Genomic DNA, 20,188 nt, shown 5'->3' on the forward strand with positions numbered 1-20,188 from the left:
GGAAGGTACTAATTGTCTCCCAGGCTAGAGGCCCCATTCTAATTTATGGAGAGAAGGGCCAGGAGGTAAATCTCTATGTCATTTTCTAAGCCACCTAAAATAAGCCCATTAAACTACCGCCCATGAATAGAGGTGTTTTTCCTCGGTGTTATGCTGGAACCCCCCTCCCACCCCCAGCAGCACCCAGGGCACCTCCGCCCTGAGATCCTGAGGGCACATCTCACAATGGAGCATTCAGGAGAGCCTTCCTAGATGGGGTAAGAAACCTGTTTTATGCCCTGTTAATTACTGCAACAATTTATAAAATTCACGACAAACATAAAGTCCTTACAGAGATTGTATTTCAAATGGTATTTACCTGTAACAGAATCTCCTTTGTTTGTAATTCCTGGATTTATGAGCTGTTGCACAACAAAATGGAACTGCCCCTTGTCCCCATGGGGGGCACTGGCAAGGGGACCTCAAATATACCATGGAGACAGAAACATACTCAGGTCCAGATAGAGGATCTGCAGTTCCAGACCTACCTCTGGTCCCCAGTGCCTCTCAGTCCACAGCCTGGGAACTTGGGGTCTTGATGGGGCATGGAGTTGCACCAGGACAGGTTAAGTTTTCTGCCAGGCGATCTTGGTGTCTCAGAACTAGAAGGGACCTCAGGATATAAGGTATTTTGACTTTGTGTCAATATGGGAATTTTCTCTTCCTCTATCTCTTTGCATACTCCAGTGACAAGGAGCTCCTTACCTGGCAAGGCAGCCAGGATGATTCCCATTCTCTCTTGTCTTATCCTTCTCTTCTCTTCCCTTACTTTTTCCTTGGCTACAAGAGTGATTTTTTAAAAAATTTAGATCTGACATTGTTTTGCTTTGGCCTAAAAATTACTCAGTAACTTCTCTTTGCCTCCATAACAAATCCAAACTCTTTAATGAACCCTGCATGTTCTTCACGTGGTTGTCCCTGCTGTCTTTGCTGGCCTCCAGCTACAGTGGACCTCCCATTTGCACAAGCTACTTCAATTACCTTGTACTAGTCAGATTTCCATTAGTGTAACAAAATACCTGAGATAGGCAATTTAAAGAGAAGAAAGGTTTATTATGTGTCTCATTTGTGGAGATTCCAGTCCCTGGTTAGTTGGCCCTATTGCTTTTGGACTGGTGGTGAGGCAGCACATCACGGCAGAGCAAAAACTGCTCACTTCTTGCTGAAGAAATGAAAGACAGAGAGGAAGGGGCAGAGTCCTACTATTCCCTTCAGAGCCACACCCCCAATAACTGGAAGACTTCCAACCAGGCTCCACTTGTAAAGATTTCATCATCTTTCAATAGCGCCAAGTTTGGGATTAAGCCTTCTATACCCAGGCCTCTGAGGGACATTTCAGGTTCAAACCTCTGATCTCTTTTGCATTAAAACCCCTGGTAAGACTCAAAAGGGTCAAGGTCTTAACTTCAGGGCAGCAAGTGTGAGTGTGTTTGTGAAGGTAAAATGCTCGCCTTCTTCCTCGGTGTTCAGCATCAGGGATGAGGTGGTTAGAGCTGGACAGAGGTGCGGGGGAGGATGCTGGCAGTTCCACAGAAGAGAAAAAGTAGGTTGATCCCTAGGATCTCTGCAAGAAAGAACAGGGAACCTCAGGAGAATAAAAGCCCTGGAGAATGGAAAGGCCCTGCTGTTCTCTCAGGTGACCTTTGAGTTGCAGGTTGAAGTCTGCTGCATCAAAGAAACTGGTCTCATCCGACTGGGCCCAGAGACAGGAGAGAGGGAAACTGAGCTCAGCTCAGCTCTCCTTTCCTCTGCAAGGCAGGTCTGGTTTTCAGTTTCCAGGGAAAACTCCATCTAGGCAACGTTAGCACATAAAGGTGCTAACTTTATGAGTCTTGGACAAGGAGTTGCTTTCACTTCTGTTGGGTGTCAGAATATATGTCCTCTGTAAGATAACCAGGGGACACTCAGGTATGCATCTTCTGAAACAGCCAAACTTTTTAAAGAGCAGTTAAAATCTGGAGTAACTGTGGACTTTGACTTTTCAAAGGGTCTAATGTAAATGCTCATGGGCTAATTTTTGAGTAGAGAATGATTTTGCCCAAGCTAGAGTTCTAAAGAAGAGAGTATGAACTTCAGAGCCCATCAGATTTCAGCCGTTCTGCTTGTTGGTGGGTGACCACAGGCAGAATGCCTCCGTTTTGGGATCTTGGCCTAGGTGTCTGACAATTGAGATCACTGCATGGAAGAGACATTTGAATGTTTCAGTGCTTAGGACTTGAAATTCACTCCTCAGTTTTCTCACCTATACAGAGTAGATGGCCCTCCCTATGTGAATGGCCTCATGGATCAGTTGAAGAACTGAATAAAATCAATAAAGAACTTGTAGGGGACCTAGGCAATTATGGCAAATCTGAAAATCTTAATTATTTTATTTCTTTTCTGAGGTTTAACTGCTGTTACTATGCCTGCCTCATTGTAGTCAATAAATATTACTCAAATGAATAGATGCTTACCTCTCTGGTCCACTATTGATCTGTCAGGTGGACACGGTTCAATCTCTTCACTCTGAAAACTTCATTTTACAGAGAAGAAAACCAAGCAACGTAGCACACCTTAATTCACAGGCGTGTTGTGGGAATGTGTGTTGAAAACTGTAAACCGCTGTATAAATGCATGCACAGGTTCTGAAGTTGGGCTGACAGAGACAAAAAACAAGTCCACCAGGTATTGCTTGTGTGACCTTGGATGCTTATTCAATACCTTTGTGCCTCAGTTTCTTTATTAGTAAAATAAAAACTACAAAAAAAAAAACCCACTCCGTTTTGGAGTGAATATAATGACAGATAATCTAAGATACTGGTTGATCATCCAAGTGCTCCATACATGCCAGGTAATATTATTGTTTGGCAATTGTTTGTTTTCTTTTGCTCAATTCAAATCGAAATCATGAAAAGGCAAGTTGCAGGTCCCTTAGTGTCACAGATTCTATGACAGCTCTCAGCAGATAGAGTTAGCAGCTCAGTCGGTGTTAATAGCTCTCAGTGCAACTTTCTCAACTGGAGAGAGAAAGTGAGATAAAACCCTCCAAATGAGGCCTGATTGGGGCTTATGCTGCAGCACAAGGGAGGCAGTCCAGGGAAAGAATTCCCACACCGGCTCCTCAAGGAGAACAGGAGTGGCTGCTTCTATATACAAAAGGAGTGGGAAGTGTAGGTGCATCGTCATCTGTTAGCTGTAGGATTTTTGCACACTCATACTGGTCTGTGCATGCCTGCTGGGTCCAGCCGCTCTTGGTTGTCTTGGGGGAGGGGGAGGTGCTTAGAACTAGATACTGTAGGAACTTCCCCCAGCACCCCACAAGTCCCCAAATTGGCACAGTAGCTGCAAGGGCATCCTGACCCACAGCTGAAGTGGTAGTTGCTGTGGAACAACTAGAGGTGCGACAATGATAGCTGCAGTGACCTCCAAAGTGGTGGCACTGGTCATTGGAGCAGCGGCTGCTGTCATGATGACAACCTGAGAGGAAGCTGGAGCAGTGGCAGTTGAATGGAGTCTCTGTGTAGGCAGCCACAGAAGTGGGAAGATGTCAGGGCCCATCATCATCATCATGCCTTCCCTGAGCATCCTGGGAACTGGGGCTGGTGTCCAGCACTGCAGGCGGTAGGTATGTGGTCCCAACTCCCCTCCCACCCCTGCCACCTCCATCCAGTGAAGGCCCCCCCCCATGGCCTTCTGGCGGCATCTCAGCTGTGGGGCATGGGGGAGGGGCAGAGCAATTGTCAGTTAACAGCTGGGAGAGATGACACCCTCTCCCACCAGCCCCAGGTGGCTTTGGTGGCCTTCGGAAAACAACAACCTGTGTATAAAAAGGCAGGAGGAAAAGAAAGGCAGAAACACACCTTTCTGGGGAGGGCAGGGCCCTGCTTTTCTGTGTCAATATCAGGAAAAGAATGTTCTCCGGACTGGCGTCTTTGCTTTTCTCCTCCTGACCTGTTCCTTTTTCTTCGGGTCTCTGGCACTCACTAGCATTCTGGGATCCTGTCATTTACAGCCTTAAAAAAATGGGTTTCCTCAAATTGTAAATGGTCTCTTACAAAGGAGATGACCCCACCAGGCAGCCCTCCCCACCCTGGAATTCAGGATATCTGAGCATCTTTTTTTTTTCCAACCAGAGGAGGAAAAGAGATGCTATTTGGCAGCTTGTGAAATGTCCGGCTTCTCCTACCAAGACAGCCTGGGAAGGAGGGGCTGCACCTGGTGAGAACTCAGAATGGAGGTCCTCTGTGGAAACATTCTAGAACTAGAGCTGCTGAGACCTTGAGGGCAGAACAGGATCCCAGAGTAGACTTCTCCTCCCTCCAAGACTAGACTTGGCCAGCGTAGAGTCAGCATCAACTAAAAGGCACCCCAGCCCCAGACAGAAGTGGAGTGAGCTCTCCCAGGACTGGCGGAGTGACTGCCTCTCTCTGGGTTTCAGTAAACCCAGGGATGGGGACCAGATGCTCTATAAGGTCTCATTCGGCTCTAAATTTGGGGATTCTAAAAAGTGGAGCTTGGTACAGTAAACTCAGGTGAAACGAAACTTACATCCATCTCTTCCCTTTTGGCATTCTTGGGCAAGTGACATCACCTCTTTGACCTTTGAGTTTTAGCTGATAAAAGGAACAGACTATTGGCAACAGAGGTTTGCTGTAAATTAGAAACTCACTCAAAAATAGTCCTGTGGTGGTTAATTTTATATGTCAATGTGGCTGGGTCCCGGGTGCTCAGACACTTAGGTAAGGATGGTCCTGGGTGGGTGAGGTTAACGTTTGAGTCTGTAGACGGAGCAGAGCAGATGGCCCTCTCATCAAGGTGGGTCTCATTCAATCCGGTGGAAGCCTGAGTAGAACAGGAAGGCTGACCTTCCTGTGGAAGAGGGAGCTCCTGCCTTTGAGCTGGGACCTTCATTATTTCCTGCTTTGGTATATCAACTGAAACATGGGTTCTTCCTAGGTCTTAAGCCTGCTGACCTTTGATTTGGAACTACACCTTGGCTCCCCTTGGTCTCCAGAATGCTGACTGCAGAGCTTGGGATTTGTCAGCCTCCATTATCATGTCAGCCAATTCTACACGCATGCACACACACACACACACATTTATATACTCATATACATGTACACACATATATGCATACACACATACACATACACACACATACACACACATACACACACACACACACACACACACACACACACACATCCTGCATGCTATTGGTTCTGTTTCTCTGGAGAGCTCTGACTTATATAGTACTCTTCCCATCTGCCTTTGACACTTTTTAAGGAAAATCTTCATATTTTCCTCTCATACATCTTTCAGCTTTTACTCTTTACTCTTAAATAAGGCAAAGGCCATTCACAAAGAGCAAAAGTCACTAGCAATAAAATATATTTCATTTGTCGTCTAATTTTTGTTATTTCAAGAATTTTAACAACTATTATTTTAAATCATAAGGATGTGACTATCCAGGGAAATAAATAAAGCAGAAATCATTCCTTTTCTTTTTTTTTTTTTTTTAAGAACCAGGGATTGAACCCAGGGGTGCTCAACTAGTAAACCACATCCCCAGCTCTTTTAAAAATATTTTCTTTAGAATCAGAGTCTTGCTGAGTTGCTTAGGGTCTCACTAAGTTGTTGAACCTGGTTTTGAACTCACCATCCTCCTACCTCAGCCTTCTGAACCCCTGGGGTTATGGGTGTGTACACCATGCCTAGCAGCCCCCCCTTTTAATAAGAAGCATTACTGAGGTATGATTGGCATACAATATTCTACTTATTTGAAATGAACAATTTGAAGAATTTTGAGATATGCACATACCCTTTGAGTCATCCATACAATCAATACAAAAAAACATACCAATTGCCCTTTATGCTTCATCATAATTCATTCCCATTCTGCACCCCGCCCAGTTCCCAGTGACCACTACTGATCTGTTTCTGTTTTTGTAATAGCTGGGAAAACTGAGGTTCTGAAAGACGTCAGGTGACACGCCCTGCCCTTATCAGGGCCACAGCAGTCAGTCCATTGTGCACTCAGAGAGGCCACCTTGATTCAGATGGGAGGAGAGAACCATTTGTTGAGCACCTGCCATGTGTTACACTCCCGCCCAGATGCCATCTCTGTAGCTTACAGCAGGATTGGTCCTCACTTTGGCTTTAGGGGCCTGCTCTCTAGAGAATGTCCAAGTGCAACTCCTTCCTGAGCTCTCATATCCCAGTGTGTTCTTGACACCTCCCCTTGGACGTTTAAACATCTTCAACTGAACTCACTTGATCCATAACTTTGTTCACAACCTTCTCCCCCAGCTCCAATCCGTTCTTTCCCAGTCTTTTCATTCACCATCTGCTCACGTCAAAAACTTCAAATCATCTCTGATAATTCCTTTCCCCTTACCTGTGACCTCTGACCCATCGACAAGCTCCACTAACTGTCTTTGAGAGAATCTTATTCTGGCATTTGCTTTCCATGCCTATTGCTACCACCCTGGTCCTGGTCACCATTGTCTCCCACTTGGTGGCCTAATTTCATTCTTGCTCTGCAGTTTACAGACACACTTCAGCCAGTGATCTTAGGACAAATCAGGTCATGACACTTCCCTTCTTTAAACTCCCCAGCAGCTTCTCATACATGTATGATAATTCCACATTCTGACTGAGCCTGGTGAAGTTCTGGGAGAGCTGGCGCCCCTGTGAACTGGTATTGTGACCTCCTCTCCTCCACCTGGCATGCAAACTCCTGTCTCTCTGACCTTTTCTTTGCTTGAACACAGCACACTTTTCCCTCCCTTAGAATTATGGCAAGTTTTTTTCTTGCCTAGAATAAACCTCTCATCTTAAGGTGGATGATTTCTATTTTCTCCTAAGGAACAAAAGTGGTAGTTCTCTCCCTCTGAAAGGATTTTGCTTAATGACCTGTACTTTGCCTGTTGTTTCTCTGAACAATGAGAATAGGAACCTCCTCTGTTTTATTTACTGACCTGTTTACTAATATATTCCCAGTTCCCAAGAAACACACCTGGCAGAGACTGGAAGCCCAATAACTTTTTGTTGAATAAATGATCAAATAACAGGCATCTTAATCCTCACAGTTGTGAACCATCTTTACGGTCAAACATTTCTCTGTTGCTCCATAAAAATTCAATAACTCTTCTTAATTCTTCCCCGTTCAGTGTTTGGCTTGGCTTTGTGCTCTTTACACTGATGAGATCTTTAAATGCTTTAATTTCTTCATTTTTCTGCTCCCTTGTGGGATCTCCCCCCTGTACCCCCCTCCTCGTACACATACCTCCTGGGTTTTCTGAGTAAATTCAGAATGTTCATCCCGTATCCCATATTCTCTTACCAAATCCCTCTTCTGTTTCAATAAATCTTAAATCACATTACATTCCCAGTCAGATGGTCATCGCTCTTTCAGATTCAACTATAAAATGTTACCAAAAGTGTTGTTCACCATTCTTTCTTGTATTTGTCATCTTCTATACCTTGAGACTTTGGCTTTAATTTAATTTTCGTTTGATTAGCATCCTTCCTCAAGTAATTTCCTCAGCTAGAGGCATGGACACATATTCTTTAAATTCTTTAATGTTTGAAGATGCCTTTCAATGGTAACAACAAAGGCAATGACATATACTTATATATGTATATTTATGTGTATGTATGTATACACACAAATATACATATTTATATAATATGACATTATTTCATGTTACTCCTGGGCCCAGGGTGTGGCAGACAATAGTCAAGACCCTTACTCTTCTATTGCTAACAGTTTTCCTCCAGGTTTTGCTTCAAGGATCAATATCCTGTCAAATTTCAAAAGCTTCTAAAAAAGAGTAAGTACCATTTTTTTTTTTTTTTGCATGCAGTTTGCTGCTGGTCCCAGGAGACCCACCAGGAAAATAGGAAAGCTGTCCTCCACGTGACAGCTCTGCATGGCACTCTGTCAACATAAACTTTCCATATGACAACAGCAAGGAGAGAAAGTGCTGGAAAGACTTAGACCACCATTGAGTGCTTCTTCCCTGAAGTGACACTCTTGTTTTCCCTCACATGTCATTGGCCAAAGAATGTCACATGAAGATGCTAAACTGCATAGCGACAGAATAATGCCAATCCCCCTGAGTGTCCAGAAGGCAGAGAACTGGAATTATTTATGAGCCTCCCTAGCACCGCCCTCTACCTTTGCTAACCAGTGATGTCTTGGCAGAATGGAATTTGGTTTTATTACTGTCATCATCACCATGCTTTCCTTTCCTGCAAGTCAGATACCTTCTCTGGGTTGGTACTTTTCTGTCCTAAGTCTGGGGTCAGCAGCTAGGGTGAGCCTTGGGAGTTGGCACCTAGTCCATCATTACTGGAGTAGCCCCTAAAGGAAAAATGGGCTGGTAGGCTTGGGCCCAGTGGGGAGTTTGCTCTTCTGTGGGCAGAGGTTAGGTTTGCACAGAGAACAGCTGATATGATAGTGGTGTTTAAGTTTCTGTCTTGGTGTCTGGCAACCAAGAGGTGTCAGGGAGAGCAGTGTGGTCAAGCCCTGTACAAGGCGCGTTACATGTATTTCTCACTCTCTCCTCATGACATCCCAGTCGCTCCCCTCCTGTTATAAAGGGGTGACTATGGCTCCAAGAGAAGAGGTGGCTTAGATGGCAGAACTGGCTTGAAGGTGACCTGGGCGATTCCAGGGTCCCTGTGCTTGCTGTAGACCACTGATCTATGCTCCTACCCGGACCATGCTATTTAATTTTGAGTTGGTTTTTGAAAGGGAAGCAAAATTTCACTAGCAAAGATGTGGAGGGCTGTCCAATTTGAGATGCCAACACATGAACAGGCAGGGACTAAATGGGAAGAGGAAGTGGTCCCCTGTGGCTGGCTTATAAATTATGCAAGGGGTTTGTTATAGGGAAGAGATGAGATTTAAAAGTCAGGGTAATGCCAGATGGTGAAGGGTCCCGTAACTTCCAAGCTGTGAGATCTTAGGCTTAACCTATTTGAACCTTAGTCTTCTCTTGTGGGAAGTGGAGATGGAATGTCCTTTATTGTTGTGTGTGTGTGTGTGTGTGCGTGTGTGTGTTCTTATGTTCAAAGAAGTGTGTTTGTGTATAAAGCACGTAGCAAGTGCTTAGTGAGTGTCCTCCCGGTCTCAGGAGCTAGCAGCTGGCTGTCGGGCTGGGGGAGAGCTCTGTGGCTGTCATGGAGGGCTGGCAATGTTTTAGCAGCTCCTGAAGCCCCAGGTTTCTTTCAATTCCAACAACCTCTTCATCATTTCCAGCCATCAGCCTGGGGACCATTTGGTGTTAATTACGGCAACCCAGGCTTCTCTGTGTGAAGGAAATCGTCCCTCATTTCTCTCATTAAAGTAAAATATGACCCATTTTTATGCCTGCGTATTTTGTTGCTGAGATTACGAGAATCATCCTTTCTGTTTATACAGAATGAAGAAACGTTACACCAGGAGGGCGCCCGGGCCCCTGAGCCTTGGGGAATAGAAAGCAGATGTTGTCCTCACTCTATTTTCTCTTCCAGTGCTGCTCCTGGTCTCCTCCTCTCTGTCTCTTCATCTCAGAGGCTTCATCCTCATTTCATATCAACACAGAGTAAGCAGGCTAGAGGAGAAGAAGCCTAAGTTATTGAGCTCTTTACCAGGTGCCAAGTCCTATAAACAAGTTCCCCCTTTAATTCTCCCCAGAAGCCGCAGGGGTAGTTGGCATTAATCCCTTTTTATTGTATATATCTAAGGTATACAACATAATGTTTTGATATATGTGTGTGCATATATACCTACATACATATACACATATGATTTCTATCGTCAAGTAAATTAACTTGGCCATGGCCTCACATAGTCACCTTCTTTGGTGTGTGTTAAGAGCACCTGAACTCTGCTCTCCAAGCAAATTCTCAGCGCAGTCTGCAATCTAGCATTCGTAGCTGCCTCCTCGAGCTGGACCTTCAAACTCTGGACCTACACATCCTGCATTTACTGCGACTCTGTGCCCTTTGACTTATGAATCCTTTCTCAGTCTCTGTTTCCCTCAAATCAAGAATGCCCAAGTCCTGCCGTTGCCCAGGAAGTGGTAGGAATGAAGCCAGCTCATGACAGATGCAGCTGCGGACCTCTGTGCTCCTCCTGGAGGGTCCCCGGAGCTCTCATACGTGTGGTCTTCATCATGCTCACCACCAGGCAGCTGGGGGCCAGCAGGGCTCAGGGACTTGTGAGGAGTCTGTTGAACTGGCAGGTGGCGGGGACTTGGAAAGGCTTCAAGCAGAGAGTGAACAACATAAGATGGGTGGTTTGGGAGACGCCGTCTGGTAGAAGACTGGAGAATGGGTAGAAAGGAAGCAAGAGTAGAAGAGATGTTAAGAAAAGCTGTTCGGAACACAGAAGCAAGGTGAGGAGGTCTGTGTGCCTCTCACTGTTACTTGGCAGTGTCAGCGACGGGTCCACTCAAGGGTTATCTGATTCTCTATGGCAGGGCTGGACAAGCGTTTTCTTCTGAGAACCAGATAGTAAATATTTTAGTCCTGGGACCCATGTGATCTCTGTCACACTTTGCTAACGATGCCAGGGTAGCGTCAGAGACAATATGTAGATTAATGAGCATGAGTGGAATAAATAAAACTTTATGTACAAAAACAAGAGGTGGTGGCCAGCCCCTACTCTATGGGAACGTGCTTTAGGTTGACATATTTTACTATCGGTTAGAATCCAGTCTCTCTGAAATTACGTGTTGATTTGTGTATTTTTGTCGGATGGTGATGCGAATAATTTCTATCTGGTAGGAAAACACCCCAAACTCCAAAGGGTATGGTTTTATAGCCTCCAGGCCATTAACCAGTTTTATATCTAACAAGAAATCTTATTCCAACATTTTTTCTGCAGTGCTTATGTAACATAAATACTCAGCACTTCCAATACTCTCTAAGCCATCTTTACCATCTGGCTGGTTCCTTCATTAATGAGTTAAATAAATCTTTAACACATGTTCCCTTTATATCTGTATGACAGTCATTTTTATTTTAACCATCTGAAAATTATACTATGCTTTAACAGAGGAGAGACTCAAGGCAAGGCTGGAGGAGGAGTCTAGGAGAGATACCGAGGGGAGGAGCTAGCTGATGAGTGAGGACACTGAGGAGCATAGAAAAAGGTAGAGAATGAATGGTTCCCAAGTCCAGCTTGCTAAGGCACCCAGCAAATGACATCACTGTCACAGAGCCACAGATACTGTCACAGAATAGTCACAGAATAGTCTCTACCTTTCATAGCACCTCCAGTAATCCATGATTCAATTAAAATTCTCCCACAGGTGAACGTTCTCAGGCAGCCCATGTAAGATATCCTCTTATCTGACCACACTGGCAAATCGCTTTATTTAACAGTGCCAAAAAAAAAAAAAAAAACCCCACAAAAACCAAAAAACAAACTTTTTCTTGTTTTATCGTCACTTCCTCTGGGGATATTATCTGAATTTCTTTATTAACTCTGTTTTGATAAGGAAGTTTGATGACTTGGCTAAGATTACATCACATAGAAGAACAGATCCTAGAACCTGGACCACTTGAGTCCTGGTCTAGTGATGTTTTGATGTACATCTGTAAATAACCTCAGGGTCCACTTACTAGACTAGGAACTCCTGGAGGTGGGAGATCAAGCCTGATCTGGGTCACCATTATGCCTCTGGCACTTGGTAGATGCTCACCAAATATTTGTTAAATAAATGAATGAACAAACTCAGTTATGAAAAAAAAATATTATTTCAAAAGCCAGGAGATCAAGGTCTGCAACGAGTGACTCAAAAATCCTTTCCTTTTTCACGACCCTTTTCATGCTCTACAAGATGAGGTGAGCTGGAGCAGGCAGCATTGGAGGTCTTCTCGGTCCAGATAGCTAGAATTAGGACAAGAGGGCAATACTCACCAGGCCAAGTGGATTTTGGAGAAAATGATCTTGCTGTGGAGTTCTGAGTGAGAGGTAGAGGGCATATTTTTGAGATGAGATGCTTCCTTGTCTGAGATTAAATTATCACTTCTGGTGCCAAAGTTTATCGAGTCTCTTAGACCAAAGAACAGGGGTCTCCCCTTTGTCCTAAAATAGATCATGATTATTCCTAGACCTGGTAGGGGCTCTAGGTTTGGAGGTAACACTGATTGCTGTCACAGCAGCTCCTGGCATTTCCAACAGCCCCTGATGGGAGCTGGAGAGGTGTGTCAGGTAAATAGGTGTCGCTGAGAACTGCCCTTGGTGGAGCCTGTCTGGCCATGACCATGAGGTCTGCAGATATATGATGGAATTGGCAGCATCCTGGCAGAGACTCTATTCTGTAATTTCTTTCCTCCTTCCTTCCTTCATGGTTTCCTTTTTATTCTTTCTTTCTTCTCTCCTCCCCGCCCCCATTTTTTTTTTTTTAATCTCAAGTCAATTACGTATTACCCCTGTGACCATGGTCACGACTCTTTGCCTCTCGGAACCTCCACGTCCTCTCTGTGGAATACAAGGCATTTCTGTAGAATACAGGAAACCCTCACCCTCAGTCAGGGTCCTGGGGGGAAGAGAGGTTCTGGTTCGGTGGTTTGAGAGATTAAAGGAGGAACTGCTGATGGAGGCGGGCAGGCTGAGGAACCAGCATGGATGCTGAGGTGCCCTGGAGAGGCGTCATGGACAGAGAGTGAGAGGCTGACACTGGCCCAGCCTGGACAGTGAGGGAGGAGGACAGAACTCTGGAAATCCACTAAGAGCTGGGGAAGGGTCTTCCTCTAAGTGCTGTGGTCAGGGAAGGGTGTAGCCTCTGCTGGAAACATGTGCCAGGCAGGGACGGAGAAGAAGAGGATCCTGGTACACTGCCGTCTCCTGCAGGCACCTTGGAGTGGTACAGGGCCAGGGTCCACCTCAGCAGCACCAAGCAGGGAAGAGTAGCATTGAGAATCGATCTGGAAGGGGACTGGCCAGTGACAAAGAACCCATCCAACCTCTAAGGCCCATTATTACCTGACCATTTTAGAGTCCAATGGAGCCCTAAGCCTCTCCTCCTGAGCCAATCTCTATATTCTCACCAGACCACAGGATGGCAAGTTTGTAGGGCTGTAAGATACATAACATCTATGTCTAGGATGCTGGAAGGTCAAAGGGTAACTGATGACCTTTTCCAGAGGCCAATTCAGGGTTGGGTGTCCCAGAGTGCTTTTGTACTGTTTTCTAGACTGTTAACTCACTGAGGATGGGCTATGTCCATACCTCCTAGCGCTGGCCTTGTCCACACCTGGCTCTTGCTAACTACTTGTTGAATGGATAAATAAATGAATGAGTGGTCATAGGCTTTGTGTCACTCCCTGCCTCTGGCCTGAGGCAGGATTACTGGCTCCCTCGCCTGTGCGGCTTCTACACCCTGTGTGTATATGTTCTGAATCTCCTGGTCATGCTGCATTAGAACAGCTGTGCCTAAGGGGCTTGTTTAGGGCAACCCAGTTTCCCCAGTGTCTCAGGGTCTGGCAGAGATTGGGTGCTCATCACATGTTCCTTGGATTGACTCTGAAAATATTGACAGAGCTGCCCTGGGCTCCACAGAGAAGCTGTGAGCTCCGTTCCTGACTCTGGATCATCTCCCTCTCCTTTCCCTCTTCTCTGCCCACCCGCCCCCAGGCACCAGCTTGTTGGAAATTCCATCTCTTATATCTTGATATGTTAGTCCCTGGTGCCTGACCTGAGCATTCTAATAAATCATTTCCTGGAGACGTGAGGTGCCCCTGGGTCTTGGTAAGGAGGTGGCTGAGTACAGCTTATGGGAAAAGGGTTGTCCCTTTCCAAGGGGCAGCATGGTTGAACAGGCAGGGCCCTTGTGTGTGCTGATCTGGGCTTCATGGTGGGGGTGCAGAGGGAGAAACATGTCCTAGCCTTCATGAGGCTTCCATTTGAATGAGGAAGATTTTATACTTGCCTTTTTAAAAGTCAATTCTAGGAGTTTATCAATTTATTCTATAAATACACCTGCACACCTACAACTGAACAGCTATACAATCCGCATTTTCATCAGTGGGGATTGGAGAAGGCGAGGCGTCATGGACAGAGGGAGGAAGCCTCGGGATCCGCACAGAACTAATATGAGCTGTTAACTGCTGGGTGCGTGGAGGTGGATTAGATGGGGAGGGATTAGAAATCAGATTTTCACAGTTTACCATTTTGTGTTGTTTCCACATTTTTTTTTTTTTTTTTGGTGGTGCTGGGAATTGAACCCAGGGGCTTGTACATGCGAGGCAAGCACTCTACCAACTGAGCCATATCCCCAGCCCCATCAACTTTTGAAACATGTAGAAAGATGACTCGATTACCTTTGAAGTGACGGCATAGGGAAATGGACTGCCTGTAGGAGAACCCAGAACCCAGTCTGAAGGTATCAGGGGAGGCTCCGGGAGGAGGGGCCATGTAACCCGAGGCCCAAGAGGAGATGGAGGGACAGCAGTGGGCAGCTGGGGACTGCTTCTCCAGGCAGGTTGAGCATCCCTGAAAGTCACTGAAAACCTTAAGGTGGGGAGGTTTATGGACCCTAAAGAAGCTCATTGGGTGGAGACTGTAAGGTCTGGGGCTATAGCATGGGGGAAGGGACTGACTGCTGTTGAGAGCTGACCCTGCAGGTGCCCTGGGTTTCCCATGCACTGGGCACCTCGCTGACCCTGCCACACACCTTCTTATCCATCTTCATCTGAGCTGAGCACTGACCACACTCACTTTCCAGACGGAGACAGAAGCTCAGATGGTTAAAGTGGCTTTCCTGGTCATGTGGTCAGTGAGTGGCAGATGGCTGTCTAGGCCGTGTGCTCCTCTGTCTGTCATTTCTAATGGGAGGTCATCCCTAACAGGTGATGGGTACAGGAAGCACTTATTCTGTGGCTGGCACATTATAGAGAAATGACAGATCCCGTGGACGGCTAACTGAAGGCTCCCCAGTCCAGGGAGGTCACTTGGACCATTCTGCAGTGTGCTGGAGAGGGCTGGTTCTCAGAACAGCGTACCCCACCTCCAACCTTCCTCATTAAGAATCACAAAGCTATTCTGAAGAAAGGAGGGGGAGATTTCAATAAAACCAAGCCTTCTAAATATAAGATTTCTAAACCCTCCTTCTTCTGAGGCCCAGGGAAGTCCATTTAATGAAGTGAAGCTGAGCAGTTTGCAGTTGGTGGCCAGTTCCCTGCTGACCCTTCTGCAGGGGGTTGTCTCCTATGTGGTCTCAGCTACTTATCATCTCAGCTGGCTGAAGTAGACATATCTATATCCCCATTTTACAGACATGGAAATTGAAGCTAAAGGAGGTTAATTGGTTTGTGAAGGTCACAGAGGCAGTAAACTCTGAGCCAGGACTTGAAGTCTGATTTCTGAGGGATGACAGAGTTTTTGCATGCTAACATAGACCCAGATGATTAGGCCACAGAATGAAGAGAGTGATGTAGCCTCAATTCCTGGCTTGGTGAGCACACAGAGATGGGGCTCATAATGTTCTAGAGGGACAACAAGGTAACCCTTGATTTGAGTCCTGAAACACATGTAGCTGTTGGCTCCAGGTGGAAAGAGGTGGAAGAGTGGAAAGAGGTAGAAGGGTGTTTCAGGAAGAAGGAACAGCATTGGCAAACTTTGGAGGGAACAGGGTCTAGGGTACATTTAGAAAGTAAATGGTCTGACCATTTCACCAAGGTATCCCACTCCTTGGCATATACCCAAAGAGGTTAACATCAGCATACTATAGTGATATGGCCACATCAATGTTTATAACAGCTCAATTCACAATATCTAAGCTATGGAAACAACCTAGTTGCCTTTCAACAAACAAATGGATAAAGAAAATTCGGCACATATGCACAATGGAATATTACTCAGCCTTAAAGAAGAATGAAATTATGGCATTTGCTGGTAAATGGATGGAACTGGAGACTATCATGCTAAGTGAAATAAGTCAGTCCCCAAAAAACCAAATGTGGAATGTTCTCTCTGATATGCAGATGATAAGAAGTTCATTGGATTAGACAAAGGGGAATGAAGGGAAGGGAGAGGGAATGGGAATAGGAAAGACGGTAGAATGAACTGGAGATCATTTTCCTATGTTCATATAGGAATACATGACCAGTGTAACTCCACATTGTGTACAACCACAAAAATGGGAAGTTATATTCCATGCATGTATAGGATACGTCAAAATACATTTTACTGTCATGTATAACTAAAAAGAACAAATAAAAATTTTTAAAAAGAGAAAGTAAATGTTCTGGACAGACAGGAGAGAGTAAGAGGAAGACAGGCAGTTAGCAATTGGACTTGACTTAAAACATGCACAAATGTTATCTTTTCCTGTAGCCAGTCCTTCTGTCTCTAACCTAACCACTTGGAGAGAGAAGCCACCGCAGAGTGCTTTCCCATTTTAACCAGGTTTGCACTGAAAGGCTCCAGATGGCTGGTGGCTCAGGGAGGATCCTGTGTCAGGTCTGGAAGGTGTCCAAGGAGGGGTCTTCCCAGGAGGCGGCTGAGGCATGACCCGCGCTGCTCCTCACCTCCGCCTGGTACCCCGCCCCACTTGCCTTATCATTTGCTTTGTGTCCAGTTGCTGTCCCCACACCTCATCAATCACCCAGGGTTCTCGGAGAAAGGCCAACTGCACTTTCATGGAGTTCCTGGGCCTGGTGCTAACATCAGAGAGCTGGGCCCTGTCTGAACTGATGATGTGGGGCCATTAACGCCTTTCTTAATTACAGAACCCCAAAGCAGAGCACCGGGGATAGACCTGCAGGGCCGGGAGAGACACGGAGACCCAGGCCTTGTCCTGTTTTCCTTATTTTCTTCAAATGCACTAGTTCATGACAGCCTTTGGAAGAGTGCCTGGCCCATAGCAAGGGCCATGCAAGAGCTGGCTACTATCGTTATCAATGCTGTCACGGTTGTAGGTGGAGAAGTGGAGGCCCAGGGAGGATGGGGCCCTTGCCCAGTTACATGTCTAGTGACAGGCTGATCCGGGAGGGGTCCAGCCCGGGACTCTTTCCAAGACATCCAACTGCCCTGGGGAATGCACTCTGGGCTTGCTTCACTCCCACAACTGACATGAGCCTGGATCTCGGGTCAATTCTAAGAAAGAGTACAACAGGAATCTTTCTATCTGAGGAGACAAGTGACAAAAGCTGTTTTGTTTTTCCATAAAAAGTGACTTTATTTGATCTCATCTCCCCCCACCCCACCAAAACATCTTAGCATAGGTATCTCCATTTTCTAGAGGAGAAAATGAGTGTGTACATCCCATGCCTAGAGACCTGGTTTTAGAAAATGCTCAATAAGTTTAAACGGCTGGGGCCCTCTGGGTGGGCACGTGTGTCTGGTTCGTGGAGGCGTTGCGCTAAAATCGGTCTCTCTCCCAACGCTGGCCTTTGTCTCATCTGAGGGAGAAATGAGGAATGATGGCCAGAAGGTGAGAGAAACACCCGCTGGGTGGGGCCTTATGGGGATTAGGACCAGAGGGCAGCCAGCTGCTGGGTGGCACGAGCGTGCCTTGGGGGTCACCCATTTGTCTTGTCCTTGGACAGTTGGGGTAAACTTGTACCTGGTCGTGGTTTTGTGAGACGCCTGCACTATCTGCTCCTGAGAAGAATGTCTAAACAGCATCCAGGCAGGCCAGGCCGGCTGGGGGCTTCTGTCCCAGTCTGGGAAAGGTGGGTCACGGACAGGGGCCGACCAGGGAAGTGAGGCCGGGGTATGAGAACCAAGAACCCAGTGGCTCAGGAAACAGCCACCAGGGCTTGTGATGTGATGCTAGGTCCAAGATCTTGTCTGAGATGTGTCAATTTTAGGGGAAGTAAAAGGCAGTTTTATTTTATCAGGAACTGGGCATCTCACAAAAGGGCATAAATAGCATCCTGGTTAAGGGCTCTGTCTCGGCTAGAGCCAGGGTTCAAATCCAGCCCCCACTTTTTCCACTGTGAGACCGTTATCTTCCTCATCTGCACAGGGGAGAAGAACAGAGTGTTGCTTCCACCTGCCTCGTACAGTTGGTGTGAAAATTAAGATTTAATACACATAAAGTGCTCATTACAGTGTCTGGTGTCAGACCTATGCACATGTTGCCGTATCTTGCTATTCTCGATACCAACTGTGTGTCAGATGCTTTGCAGGCCTCCATGTATTGGATTGTCACAAATGACTTTCTCCACAGGCTGAGTGATTTGCAGCTGGGTGAGCCCTGATTTTTTAGCCCCAGAGTCTATACTTCCATCTATCTGCATCAGGCTGTCTCCAAATTCCTTCAGTCCCATCGGAAATCTCTCTCTTCCTTGAATGTTTTCCCCTCCTCCCATTGGATGACAGCACGAAGAGATTAATGAGATTATTTTCTGGGCGTCCAAACAGAGCCCAAAGTCATCTCCTACATTCTTTGCCATATGGAGTGGCCACGTGCACACGACCCCCTGGGTCAGAACTTGCGGTTGACTTCTTGTCTCCTTCTTGGCAGCTGTACAGCCATCGGTGGGCCACGCCACCTCCGGGAGCCCCCCTCCCCCTCCTCTCGATCTGTCTTCACTGTGTTTTGGCTGAGCGGGCAGATCACCAGGGGGGTTTTGGTAACATGGAGAGCTGCCACAGATGGAGTTTGTGGAGTCCGGAGGCCTTGGTCATTGCATGGCCATTCCTGAGAATGGTGCTCCATTTAAAAAATGGGGGGAAACCCTCAAGCAATATTATAAAGTAGAATATGCTTTAAAGTTGAGTGACCGTCATCTCCTTCTTTCAATCTTGATGGTGCTTGTCTAGGGCTACACACTATCACCTCATTTGGAGCCTGCATGGAACTTCTAATGAGGCCCACTCTGGGGGATGTGGGCTGGGCAAAGGTCATAGGTTTCAGCTCTGTCACCACCCTTTGGCCAAGTGTCATCTGAGATTCTTGGGCAGAGCTGAAACTCAACCTTGGAGTGCCTGACACTGCGTGCTCAAGAGTCTGTCTGAAACAGATGCACCTTCCTTTCCTTCTCCAAGATGCTCAGAGTCTCCTATCTCCATCCATGACTTTTCCTATCCATTGACTGGCAGGACCACCCCCTTCTGCCCCCCACTTGGCCACAGGTCTCCGCATTTGCTCAATGCATCCTTCAGGCTCAAGAGTGTCTGGGCAGCATCAGTCCCTCCTCTGTGAACTCTTATTCTTTGATGTATACAGGCCTAGACCCACTGATCCTAGAGCCACAGAGGCCCAGGGGAATAGAAACATAGGGCTACAGAGTTAGAGTTGTACCCAGGGTGAATGGTGTGTCCTGACCACGAAAGGCATGAGAGCCCAGTGACCTGAGCTGCAAGCAGCTCAGACTCCTCTGATCTGATGATGACCCAAATAACCCAGTGCTGAGTTCAGAGCCTGGTGTGCAACAGGTGCGTATGATGAAAGAATTAGAGAGTAAAACGGAGCTAGGCCTGGGCTTTCAGGTTTCCCTGAGTATACCCACAGGCATCCATTCTTCCCTCACTCCTTCTGTTCTCACTTCATGTCTGATCTCCCCTCCTTTGATGGTGAGCATAGAGGTTAGCTTGTGTCTAGTTTCAGGGTCTTCAGTACTAGCAAATAATAGGTGCTCAATAAATAATGAAGGGATGGATGAACAACTGGGTACTACCTTTTATTCCCTTAAGACTGCAAACAAGAGGAGCAAAGCCATGGGGTGGAGCTCACCCTGGTGAGCTCGGTCACGCTCTCCCTGCTGCACATGGTCGGTTTTGCAACTCCAGGCTGTATGAAAAGAGCATTCTGGGAAGAGCGTGTTGGGAGTCATTTGCAGACCTGTCAGCAGCCTCGGCTGCAGATACAGCTGGCAGCAAACTCCTCACAAGACAGAACAAAAACATATTGGTCTGGAAGAGTCATTTTTTTTTCTTGCTCAACTTACACTCTGTTTGCCCACAGTAAAATTGTCTCTTAAGCAGCCAATAAGATCCCTCATCATTGGAGGAGGAACATTAGCAGGGGCCCATTCAAGGTTAAGTGGAGCAAAATGTTTCCTAAAGCTTTCCTCATTTAAGGAAGAGGACACAAAGTGTCAGAATTCAGTAAATTGCCCAAAGTCATGTGACTAATGAGCTATTGTGCTTTTAGCTACAATTTATTGAGCACTTACTGAGTGCTAGACACCTATATAAGTGCCTTACATCCAGTATTAT

This window comes from Urocitellus parryii, chromosome 11, assembly GCF_045843805.1.
Source record: "Urocitellus parryii isolate mUroPar1 chromosome 11, mUroPar1.hap1, whole genome shotgun sequence".
In the NCBI taxonomy this organism is placed as follows: domain Eukaryota; kingdom Metazoa; phylum Chordata; class Mammalia; order Rodentia; family Sciuridae; genus Urocitellus; species Urocitellus parryii.